General features: G+C 45.8%; 1 long non-coding RNA gene across 1 annotated transcript; it reads right to left on the bottom strand.

Annotated features, from left to right (window-relative positions):
* Positions 1 to 4,482: 4,482 nt before the first annotated feature.
* Positions 4,483 to 11,934, bottom strand: LOC142573247 (uncharacterized). Its single transcript, XR_012826261.1, has 2 exons — positions 11,297 to 11,934; positions 4,483 to 6,324 (listed from the first exon to the last, which is right to left on the bottom strand). It is a non-coding gene; the product is annotated as an uncharacterized LOC142573247 (long non-coding RNA).
* Positions 11,935 to 12,509: the final 575 nt, after the last annotated feature.

The following is a 12,509-nucleotide window of genomic DNA, read 5'->3' as shown; positions in this document are numbered from 1 at the left end:
CTATCAAAGAATGTAACTCCCTAATCGATTGATTTCTTCGCAAAACACATTGGAGATATCCCAGTTTGTAAGTAATATACTTTACTTTGTGTATTTGTTGTCTTCAGTGGTTTATGCTGTTACCTCTTGGTGTTAATAATCTTAATTTATTGTCCCTTTCTGTGCTTTAATGTACAATTTTCCATGTACAAAGTATCTGATTTGTAAATGTTCGTATTCCCTCCTGCTATAGCCCTGTGTAAGGGCTGGCAGTATCTGTAAATAAATAAATAAATAAATAAATAAATAAATAAATAAATAAATAAATAAAACTCTACTACTTTCAAACATCAATTTTTATCTGTATTTGTATAGCCACAGTTCCTGTGAACAACACACATCTGGTGGTAGAGCGGCTTGCACCTGCAGTTGGGCCCAATGAATATTTATTTTATTTTATTTATTTATTTAGGAATACTGCAGGCCTTGGAAGGCCCAGGCAGGAGGGGAAAGGTACATACAAAAAGAAAACACAATAGATTGACGAAGGAGTAAGAAAAAAGCTCCGGAAAAATGTAATAGAAAGTACAATTACATAATGAGTAAAGCACCTATAAATAATGCATAGAGAGTGGCAGATACAAATTGAAACGCTGTTTCACAAGCACAATTTCAAAGCACAGGAAATGTAATAGAAAAAAAAGGAGGAGTGCATAATTCGAAATTACTACAACGCGCAAATCAATAAATATTGCACAACGATACAAATTGAAACGAGATTTCGTAAGAACAAGCACTAATATTAGATAGTAATAGACGCTATTGAGTCAGTGCTGAGAAGTTTGTTATAGGGTAGGCTGTTCCATTCCGTTACTGTTCGAGGGAAAAAGGAAGACATAAAGACATTGGTTGTACCATTATAAGGCGTTAATGATGCAGCGTGGCGATGTCTAGTTCGGCGGGCAGTAAGGGGTGTTGTGTAAGGTTCGGGAGAAAGAGATAGTTTATTGTTACTCAGCAAGAAGAGAAATTTAAGCCTGTGAATTTTTCTTCTTAGTTGCAAAGACTGAATATTGTGTTCAGCCATTAACTGAGTTGGAGAATCACTTGAGCGATATTTAGAGAAGATGAACCTTACTGCTTTACGTTGTATCATTTCTAGCGCATCGATGTTAGCTTTAGTATAGGGATCCCATACAATAGCTGCATACTCGAGCTTAGGACGGACAAGAGAGGTGTAGGCGATAAGACGGGTTTCAGAAGGAGCGTGTTTTAATTTATGCCTGAGGTAGCAAAGCTTCTTAAAGGCCGAGTCGCAAAGATGGGAGATGTGCGAGTTCCAACTAAGGTTACTGGTTATTGTAACACCGAGGTATTTATATTCATTCACCTCCGTAAGAGGTTTGGATGCTAGGCTATGGGTAAACGACAATTTATTAATTTTTCTAGTGATCTTCATAAATACTGTTTTATCAATGTTAAGCTGCATATCCCAGCGCGCACACCAAGCTAGTATGTCTTGAAGGTTAGAGTTTAGAATAACTTGATCTTGTCGGCAAGTGATCTCATTAAAGAGGAGGCAGTCATCAGCAAACAGTTTTATTTGTACGGGTTGAGTAACAGTGTCTACAATGTCATTAATATATATGTTAAATAATAATGGTCCAAGAACACTACCCTGAGGAACACCAGAAATGACAGGAAGGGTGCTGGAAGAGCAATTATCAACTACTACGAATTGCGTACGGTTAGAAATATAAGCGCGAATCCAATTTACGAGATGTGAAGGAATGTTGAAATGTTCAAGTTTTTCTATTAGCTTTGCGTGCGATACAAGATCAAATGCTTTCCTGAAGTCCAAGAATATGATGTCAGTTTGCCCTGATTTGTCGATAGTGCTAGCGAGACTGAACTACAGTGGTTAATTGGGTTACAGTGGAGAGGCCCTTTCGAAACCCATGTTGCATAGGAGATAGAATGGCTCTATCGTCGAGAAATTTATTGATTTCAGAAGCAATAATATGTTCTAAAAGTTTGCAACAAGATGAGGTTAGTGAAATGGGACGATAGTTTGCCACTAGTGATGGATCGCCTGTTTTTAGTATCGGAACAATACGAGCAGAAAGCCAGTCGTTAGGAAGCACCGCCGATGAAAGGGATGCACGAAAGATGATTCATTAAAACTTCTTTCTGGGCGAGTTGGTGCATACTTGACATGAAAACTGTTTACAGCGCAAACACATGCAACCACAAAGTATAAGGGACAGGACACAAGGACAGGTCAGCGCTTGTGTCCTGTCCCTTATACTTTGTGGTTGCATGTGTTTGCGCTGTAAACAGTTTTCATGTCAAGCACGAAAGATGATTACGAGAAAGCGAGATAGCATTTCAGCGTACCTGTGAAGAAACACGTTTGGTAGGTTATCAGGCCCAGGAGATGATTTTGTTTTAATATTCAGAAGCATAGAAAAGACGCCAGACAAATAAATAAAACTAAAATTGTTGTTGTGCGCTACGCCATTCACACGAGGGGAAACAGGCGAGTTCGAAAAGACACTGTTAAAATAAGCATTGAAGTGAACAGCGATATCTTGTTTAGCAACGACAGGATTTCCCTCATGCATAATATGGTCAACTGATTTACTTTTTTTACTAAGATAACCCCAAAACTTGGAAGGAGCAGTTCTGATGAAGTTAGGAAGGGTGAACTGGTAATAGCGAAGTTTAGCAACACTGATAGCCTCATTTAATTTTGCTTGGTAGGGTTCTACTATGTCACGAGAAAGACCCTGTCGTCTTAGTCGTTTGACCTTTCTCTTTATGTGCACTATGTCACGCGTCATCCAGGGAGTAGCTCTATATGTTCTCTTGGTTTTATTTGGAATAAAGTTGTCAACACAGTGCGTACAAATATTCTTAAATTTATCCCAAAGTTGAACGGTGTCATGTCCCCCAAAACTGCTAAGACGAAAGTCAAGATAATCCAGTATGCTCTCATCCCTGGCGCGTGAAAAATCTTTTACAGTAATAGTTTTACAATGAGTAGATCTGAGAGGATCAAGGTAGCAAGAAAAAGCCACAAGTTCATGATCAGAAATGCCATGTTCAACAGAGACAGAATAATTATCTAAAGTCCGGCTAATAAACACAAGGTCAAGTATTGAGGCAGAAGTAGTGCTAATTCGTGTTGGCTCAGTAACCACTTGCTGCAAGTTGTGCATCAAGATTATATTACGCAACTGCTCATTATTGATATTAACATCAGCGCTAGGAGTTCCGTGAATCCAGTCAACTCCCGGAAGATTGAAATCAGAAAAATTTTTTCGTGCACAAAATTCGCCATGTGATCACGCAGATCATTAAGAAATTGCGGAGCGGAATCGGGAGCGCGGTAAACAGCAAAAATCAAAACAGAAGCATTATGGCATAAAATTTTTAGAGAGATCACTTCAAGATTATCGGCTTGACGTAGGAAAAACTGCCGAAATATCTTTTCTCACCAAAATAGCAACACCGCCCCCTCTAGTAGGTCTATCACGACGGAAAGCACGGTAATTAGAGGGAAAGACATCCGTATCTTCTATTTCGTCATGCAGCCATGTTTCTGTGATGACGAGAATGTGTGGGTTACGCGCAAGAATTATCGCGTCAAGCTGATTTCTCTTGTTGATAACACTGCGTGCATTGATATTTAAGATTCGGAATTCTTGAGGGGGAGCAGGTCAGTCCTTTTTTGAAGTACTGCGATAGTCGTGGATTTTAATCCTGGTGTTCGTGGCATCATTCCATATAAAGTATTCATTGTTGACCCGTAGTTTCGCGTCTATCAAAGTAACTTTTTTGCCCTCTTTCTTTTCAGCCTTCGCGCTGTCCCAAAGCAATTTACGTTTTCTGAGGGTTTCATGCGAATAATCATTTTGTACTGAAATTCTGGTCCCTTTTAACTTGTGGGCGTTTTTTAAGATTGCACGTTTTTCATTGAAGTCCTGAAAGAACATAATAACGGGTCTTTGTTTACCAGTCTTCCCTAAACGGTGGATTCTTCCAATCGAGCTGCAATTTACGTTTAGCATATGGGAAAATATGTCAGTCACAATTTTTTGCTTAAGCTCGGTTTCTGTTTCAGCGGCTTCCTCTCGAAGGCCAAAAAGTACCAAATTGGAACGCCTACTCCTATCTTCCAATTCTACTATCTTGGTTTCTAGAGATTTAACGGTTTGTTCGAGTTCATCAACACGAGCGACACGTTTTTCTAAAACAGTGAAACGATTGCCCCAATCAGTAAAAAGCTTTTCTATGTTATTCTGCTGCGTTCTAAGCATCGCCATATCTTCAACTAACTTAGTTTGTCCTGCCAGTATTTCTTGCAGCACTTTTTCAATATCGTGGCCTGGATTTGTCTCAACGTCACCGCACAGCAAAAGTAAACACATACAGTACATTTCGTAAGCAATACTAGCACAACGCCGGGGGCACGGCAAGACCGAAAGACAGCGGCAATCGCTCTTAAAGGGCCCCTGAAACGGTTCGGACAAATTTTGTAGACGCGTAGGGTACAGCTTAAGTAGAACATTCGCACCACAATTTAAGTCAAGCGCTACGTATTAATGGAGCTACAAGCGATTAGAAGCTACCCTCCTCCCTAGCCATGCTTTTCCTCCTCAACTCGTTCGCCGAGCGAGTGGGGCTAAGCTCCGCCTTCACTGGTTCAACGTCACGATGCGACGTCACATCGTCCACTTCCGGTTGTTTTGGAGCCCGCCCCCGCCCGCGCCAGACCGCTCCGCTAGCCGCTTGGCCGTCGACCCCAAGCGAGAGCTATCGAAGCAGCGTGCGTTGCGAGCATTCTGTCGTAGTACCGAACGTGTCTTGTATTCCGGTAATCACAGGTAAGCTGGTCATTTCGGCAAATGACTGTAGGCATGTAGGCATAAACTCAAGCTGATGAAGGAACTTTAGCGTAGACGTACGTGAGCGGCCTGATCGGTCTGCACGGTCCATACACTTGTTGGTGCAGCGTTTAACCAGCCAAAAAAAAGCGCTAATATTGCTCTAACCAAGTGTAAAACATTTTAAACATTTATAAAAACAACGTGTTCATGATTACACTCCTGCGAAAAATACACACCAGCAGCAAAGAAGAATACAATTCGTTGCTGCTACTGTGTATGGTTGAGCTCTGTGCCACCAGGTGGCTGCACCGTGCAGACCATTCGCATTTGCCCTTCTGCTCATCTCATGGCTCATCCCGTTACGGCAAAGTCAAGCGGCCAGACTCTGTCCCCTTGCGCTTGCGTTTTCCCTAATACCGGACTCGGGAAACGCTATTGCGTTAGTAATCTTCCGGTGTAAAGTGACGGCCACAAACGCGCAAATCCTGGCGCTGATCGGATAGCGGCAGTCCGATGCCCAGCAGCCAGTTCGCTCGTACGCTGCCTTGCAGAGGGACACGATGTCGCAGCTTGACATATTGCCACTCGCTACGTTTGCAGTCCACAAGGCAACAAAGTCGAATCATAGTGCTCGCGAAAAGACTGAGACCGACTCTGACCGCGGAGCTCTCTTCAAAATGGAGTACGTTGTAACACAAGCAGACGACACATGCTGTGTGCTGTGGTTAAGTGTACTGAAAAATTATTCTTGTGTATTCTCTTTATGTTACTTTCTCTTCATAAAAACAAATTAACTAACATTCCAACTATTACGAAGATCATTTGTTTACCATAAAGTTGGAAAAATTATCGATCACGCGCCCTTGTCAGCCAATCGGATAGCTCGCCCCACTGACGTCGTATGGGTGATTTCGGTCATATGGGTAGGGGCGGCTTAAAATTCCGCCGAGCAGTGCGCTGCGATCGGCAGCGATGTGCATATTTAAAACCTTATAATAAATTACACGCTTTACGCGGAGCACTTAGATGTGTCAATTAATGATCAGAAGGACCTACTCTAACGACTCAATACGTTTGTAGAAAATCGTCAAAAGCGTTTCAGGGTCCCTTTAAATGAGGCAGAGTAGTAACTAACTTGCATGAAGCAGAGGAAAGGCTTGTGAGGCCACATGCCCGCAGTTGGTCCGCCGTGCCCACTGAAATTGTGCAGCTGCAGTCGTCCTTTTGTACAGCAGCCCACTGATGTCACATGATGTGTAGGTGGCGCTATGGTTGGATTGCGCGGGACCAGAGCTGGCGTGACGTGGAAGGGAGGTGTTTCGTGATAACTCTCCATCGTTGCTGACGTGTTAAGAAAACACGTGGAAGGAACAGGCACATTTTGGCAGCTTGAAGATCCGGTAGAATAACTGTTTCGGTGATACGTCGCTCCGGTCAAACCAAGAACGAGCACCTGCATGAAACAGAGGAAAGGCTTGTGAGGCCACATGCCCGCAGTTGGTCCGCCGTGCCCACTGTAGCCAAATTTCTGCCCGTTTTGATGTTATTAGCATATTAGTAAAGGTAGTCGTTTTTATAGTAGCCTGTTTGCCCACTGTAGAAGCCGATGCGGGGTGTCAGGATCTCGTAGACATCTTCAGCTTTGCAGGGGACACAGCATCTGGCACATAGTTTGTCACAGGCCATGTCTTCGGGGCAATTAAGTTGAGTTTACTCCCTTGCAAAGGGAGAACCAAGCTTGTTGGATATGATGTAAACCACCTGTACACTACGTGGTTTTCTTCATTTTGTGTGACATATGTGGTTATAGCGACCCTTGCTTTATGCACTTCTTGTCTGGCAGCAGTCTTTTGCTTTTAAAATACTCAGGATAGCTTTCAAGACGCTGGATAGGAATACCACTGAAAAACCAGCATAGGTTGATTTTCGCACTTATAATGCGAAGCTTCATACAGTATGATGAGGGTGTTCTTCAAGGCCTTGCATCATATATCATGAGTCTGGAGCAACATTATGTATAGCACTTTTTTGATCGCATGCTACAGATTCAGAAGGTGTGGCTATGGCTGAAGAGCAGCGCAAGGTCAAGAAAACAGATATCTATGAGTAGCACCCTGGTAAAGGAGACGCTGAGAAAACTAGTGGGAAGCCTGTTGAACATCTGGTTGACCCAGTTACTGGCTTCATCCGGCAAAGTGTGATAAAGAGAAGGAAGTCAAACACATCAGAAGGTGTTTTACATATATACACTGTGCTAAGGTTCTCAGGCAGGTCTCTGTCATAACACGCCAACAAGTCTTAGTGCACAGGCTACGCACGACCAACTACATATGCCTTCTGTCGGACAAAGAACTGCTTATTGTAACTAACAAGGATGGAGTGGGCATAAGAAATAGCAGCTCCATTAATCTGGTTTCACTGGTATCAACAATGTTTTGTAAATGTGCTTCGACATACTCCCCAATGCCTTTTTGGGTGACACCAGCAAGGACCAGCTTGAGGCGAGGGATAATAGACCTCTTCACTAGCTAAATATGCAAATTGCGTGCACAAGATTCTCTGCTACCAAGCACCCCGCACTGTTGCCATTAGCGACCTCTGAAACAATCCCTCTCAAAAAGGGAATCATCATTGTGTATCCATAAAGAGGGCCGACAGGCAAAGCCCTTTCAGCAATGCTGCCAGCTTCAAAAGGCCCACTTTGCACATCCTGAATGCTTCCTTCTTAGATTTGCTGGGTGCAAGCATTCTACTGTCCAAAAGTTGTCATTGAGAGCACTGATGGTTTGGTGGCAATACAGTTCAGAAGCGATTGCAACAAACCTCACTTCCTCGTTGGTCTGGAGGCTCACGGTGCTCATGAAGCGACACCATAAGACAAGCAAGGTGACTGAATGCCTCCGAACCCTTGTTCGTTTATTACACTGCTCTGTTAGTAACTATGAGACCTGAAACCAACAAGTTCAAGTTAGGCACTCGCGCGGTTTCTGTGGAAGATCCATAATAAGATGCACAAAACCAGAGAACTCAAGGGAAAGGATAACGCGCCATTTAACACTTAGTATTGCTGCAGCCCACCCCCTTCTTTTATTTTGTTTGGTCGTGCTACATTTTTTTTACTATAGATAGGCATGAACTTCTGTGCACAGCTTACTGCAGATAGCATTAGGTGATGTTCCCAATCAGTGATCGATCTTTATATACACTATGTGCTGGCTCAAATAGGCTCGAAACACTGCAATGGAAGCTTCTAGTAGAAAAGGTGCCTGGAAGAAAGAAAGAAAGAAAGAAGTTGTGCTGCAACCAATTTGGCAATATGTTGTCCCCTTAAAAAAAATTGTGCTTCCATATGAACTGAGGAAGAAGAAGAAGAAGCCGTGGAGTGCAGATGCACATCGCGTCAGCTCCGCATTTTCTTATGATTCTCGGCGGAAAACCGCATTTTGTGGAGAAATCCATTGATCTTCAAAAGAACAGGTGCCAAGGAGTCCAAGGACACCATTCTCTACCAGGTGGGCCCGTTTTTCGGCCGTCAATCGTTCCTTCCTCTCGCTACGCGTGGCGGGAGATCTACACATAACTAGAACGCCTCGACACCTCGAACGGCTCCGCTGCAGCGGTAGCTGAGAGAGCTCGGCCTACCGACGGAGATACCCAGGCCCTGCTCCATAATGGAAGTCGTGAGCGTGGAAGGCGAAGAAATGCAACCGGAGGAGTTCGGAAAAGAATCAGGCTGGTGCGAAGTTAGAAGAGGCACAAAGAAGCGATGCAGCGGTGGGGCCGGATTGGCGGGACACGAGCAGCAGGGAAGAACCTTCGCCGGGGAAGCAAAAAATAGAAACAAATGGAAGAACGAACGCAAGGTGCGACAAATCATCAAAGCAAGTAGGCTGCCTGACCTGCCAAAAGAAGACTACAGGGTTATCGTGCGTCCACGTGGCGGACTTAAGGTATCAGACTACAAGCTGGATCGCATTTACTACTGTCTGCGCAACGCTGCCGGGGTCGGCCGAGAGACAGCGGAGGAAGACAGCATATGCATAAATAGCAAACAAAATATAGTGGTGCTCAGCACGCCTTCCGAGGACCGTGCCAGGAAATATGGGGCTATCAATAAGCTACGCCTTGGAGAACAAGAATTTGAAGCAAGTGCTTACAGAGCAGCTCCTGATAATACATCCAAGGGTCTCATCAGAGGAATATCCCAGGAGGAGAGTCCGGAGGACATAGTGACCAGTCTGGTCACGCCACGCAATCCTGGAGTCTTGCACGCCAAGAGAATGGGTAACACAGACAACGTGATCATTTTATTTGAAGGTTTTCACGTCCCAAGATGTGTGAGGTATGGAGCGATGCTTATCAAATGCTCGTTGTATAAAAAACACATCGACATATGCTATGGATGCGGAAGAACAGGGCACAGGGCTGACGTGTGCCCCAACCCTGAAGACAAGATTTGCCGGGGGTGTGGATGCAAGAATCCACAGCCGGATCACAACTGCGACGCGGAGTGCCAACTGTGCGGCAAAGACCACCTAACGGGAGACAAGAAGTGCCAAGCAAGATACAAGATACCGTACCTGGTCAGGAGACGCCGCTGGGAGCGACGGAGGAGGGAAGAAGAAGAGGCCGAAGGGGAAGAGTACTACTACCACAACAACAAAGAAAACAGAGGGAGCAACAACAATAATCATAAGACTGTAGCGAGCAAGCAGCCCTCAACCGACAGAAGAAACAAGCAGGAAAAACTATGGAAGACACCGCTCCGGTTCCTTCCCAAGACTGCCAGGGTAAGCCGGTCGCGAACGCTCCAGGTCCAGGTCCAGGAACAGACCGTGGATGAGATGAAGGTCGAGGTCCGGTTCGAGAACTAATCGAGGGGGAGACGGGAGCAAAGCGCAGGTGAGCTGGGCAAGCGCGGTCTCCGGCACTGCTACTCAATCGCCTAAAGTTAAAGGGCCCGCCCTAGAACAGGAAATGACACAGATTAGAAACATGTTAGAACAGATTAGCCGGAAGAATGCAACGCTTAAAGAGTAGATCAAGCAGCTTAGGGCAGAAAACGCGAAGCTTCAGCAACAAAAGAATGGCAACGCACTCTCCGCCAGTACGACGTCGACGCGTAGTCGGGCTCCAACGCCCGTTCCCACGCAAGCGAACGAAGAAGCACCACCACACAAAAGGAGGGCGCAAAAACGGCTGAAGAAAAGAGTGTCTTTGCAATCAGCGAGGTTATGCGAACGATTAAAGGAATGTTCGATGGGTTACAACAACAAATCACAAACATGTATGTAGAGATTAAACAACGATTCGATGGATTAGAGAATAGAGTAGCGGCACTAGAAAGCACACCAAAGGATATTAGGCCGGCAGGCGCAGGACCGGTTAAAAGCAAACTGTATAGCAGGCCGAATGCGGTAGAAAATAGTAAGGCCACCGGGGAAGAACAGATAAATCATGGCGCCGCGTAACCAATACGCGATTTGGCGATGGAACTGCCGCGGGTATCGTCGCAAGCGAGGAAACCTGCAGCAGTTCGTAACAAGTAAGGAGGCGCCAGATGTCATCGCCCTGCAGGAAACCGGAGGGATAGCAAAATTATCGGGGTATAAATCGCACAGTGCTTCCGGCGAGAAGGCAACCGTCACGACGCTGATACACAGAAACCTCTCGGCTGTCGAGCACGATACCGGTGCGCGGGATAGACCACGTCCTGATTGAAATAATCCCCTCCCGTAAACAAGAGGGAAGTCTATTTATTCTGAACATATATAGTCCACCCCGGCACAAGCCCAAATTCGGCCCACTTTTCCGCAAAGTGTTGAGCGTAGCGCACTAGCAGGCAGTAGTCGTGGTCGGCTATTTTAACGCGCCACACGCGGCTTGGCGATACAGCATAGAGAACATTAAGGGCCGAAGCCTATGGGTAGACGCTCAGCACGAAGGACTAACGCTCATAACTGACCCTCAGGCACCAACCAGAATAGGAAACAGCGTAACCAACGACACGACACAGGATCTCACATTTACGAAGAATGTAGCAGTTTCTCAATGGACAAACATGCAGGAAAGCTTAGGCAGTGACCCCTACATCGTCGTCACAACGGTAGAAGCAGGCCCAAAGAAAAAGAGGGGGAGAGAACTGAAGCTAGTAGATTGGGACTCTTTCCGCAAAATCCGACAAGATGATGCGGAAGACACTATAACGGTGTCACGGATCTCCTCCGGAGAACACTCTGGCCGAAAGAATGGACTAGGCGACAGGCGTACCCACACAGACGCGCATTTAATACAACCCACGTGAAACGAACAGCAGCACACAAACCTAACAAAACTAACACACACGGTACAAAAACTATCAGGACACACGAACCGGTAACACTGCCACTAGCGTTCTATTGAGAGTGGTTGGCGTTCGTGCTCACGTCTGGTTCGGTGCGTATGTGGCGTGGTGTGGGTCCCGTAGCCGGCGTCGGAGTGGCGTTCGACGTTCGAGGACTGGCGTCGCTGGAGGCGTCGTTGGTGGCGTCGTACACGCTCCCGGTCCGAGCGCCCGTGGAGGTGTGGCCGATGATGTTGGCGTTGGGGCACCACCCGGAAGGGTGGCAACAGCGGTAGAGACACCCCTGGCCGTAGCAGGTGGTGGCGTCCTCCGTGGACTACCCGGAACGGGCTCAGGAGCGGCAGGAAGTCTGCGGTGCAAAGCCGTAGAACGCGAGCACACCGGAGCACTAGCCGGCGTCGCTCTCTTCCGGTCGAACCGTCCCTCACCCGCCGAGTCTCCGCTGCTTTCTTCTCCCCTGTGTCTCGCCCTTCCTCGCCCTTTTATAGCCTTCTTGTTAGTCCACGTAATCCTTCTCTTCGTCTTCTTCTCTTCTCCACCAATCGTCGCGTTCCATCTCACCGGATACTTCTCCACCAATCATCTCTTGTCACCTCACTGGAAACTTCTTCTTTATCTTCTTTCGTCTTCGGTTAATCCACGTCATTCTTAACGCCATCCTCGTCGTCTTCTGGAAACCTTTCTTCGTCTACCATTTTATTTCATCTTCCCTCTTATATGTGACAATGGACATTGAGAAGTGGGCAGGGAAACTGCAATAAAACATTAAACGAGCTACCAAAACCGTTCCAGAGGAGGCAGGTATAGAGGAGATGGATAGCAGATTATTGCACATGTGGGAAGCGAAAGGTAGCACGCTGAAAAGATGGAAAAAGCACAAACATAATCGGATATTAAGGAAGAGAATTGTGGAATTAAACAAGGAAATCGAGATATATGCAAATAGGTTAACCCAACAGAAGTGGGAATCCACGTGCGACTTGATGGAAAGGCAGATAGGAATGTCCAAGACCTGGAACATCCTCCGATGGCTCTTGGACCCCGGAAGTACAAAAATCATACAAAGACACAATCTACAGAAGGTTATACACAGCTACAACGGTACAGAAGAAGAGCTCTTTCGAGAGCTCCAAAAGATGTACGTTGGAGATGCGGATAGAGAACTACTTCCGGATTACCTAGGTAACGAGAATCCTGATCTTGATACCCCTATTACGGAGGCAGAAGTCAGATATGAACTTACCAGGCTCAACTCGAAATCTGCACCAGGACCTGATGGGATAAGCAACAAAACG

The sequence above is a fragment of the Dermacentor variabilis genome, chromosome 2, assembly GCF_050947875.1.
Source record: "Dermacentor variabilis isolate Ectoservices chromosome 2, ASM5094787v1, whole genome shotgun sequence".
NCBI lineage: Eukaryota > Metazoa > Arthropoda > Arachnida > Ixodida > Ixodidae > Dermacentor > Dermacentor variabilis.
The sequence above is the reverse complement of the archived record's forward strand: the minus strand, read 5'-3'. Positions and strand labels throughout refer to the sequence as shown.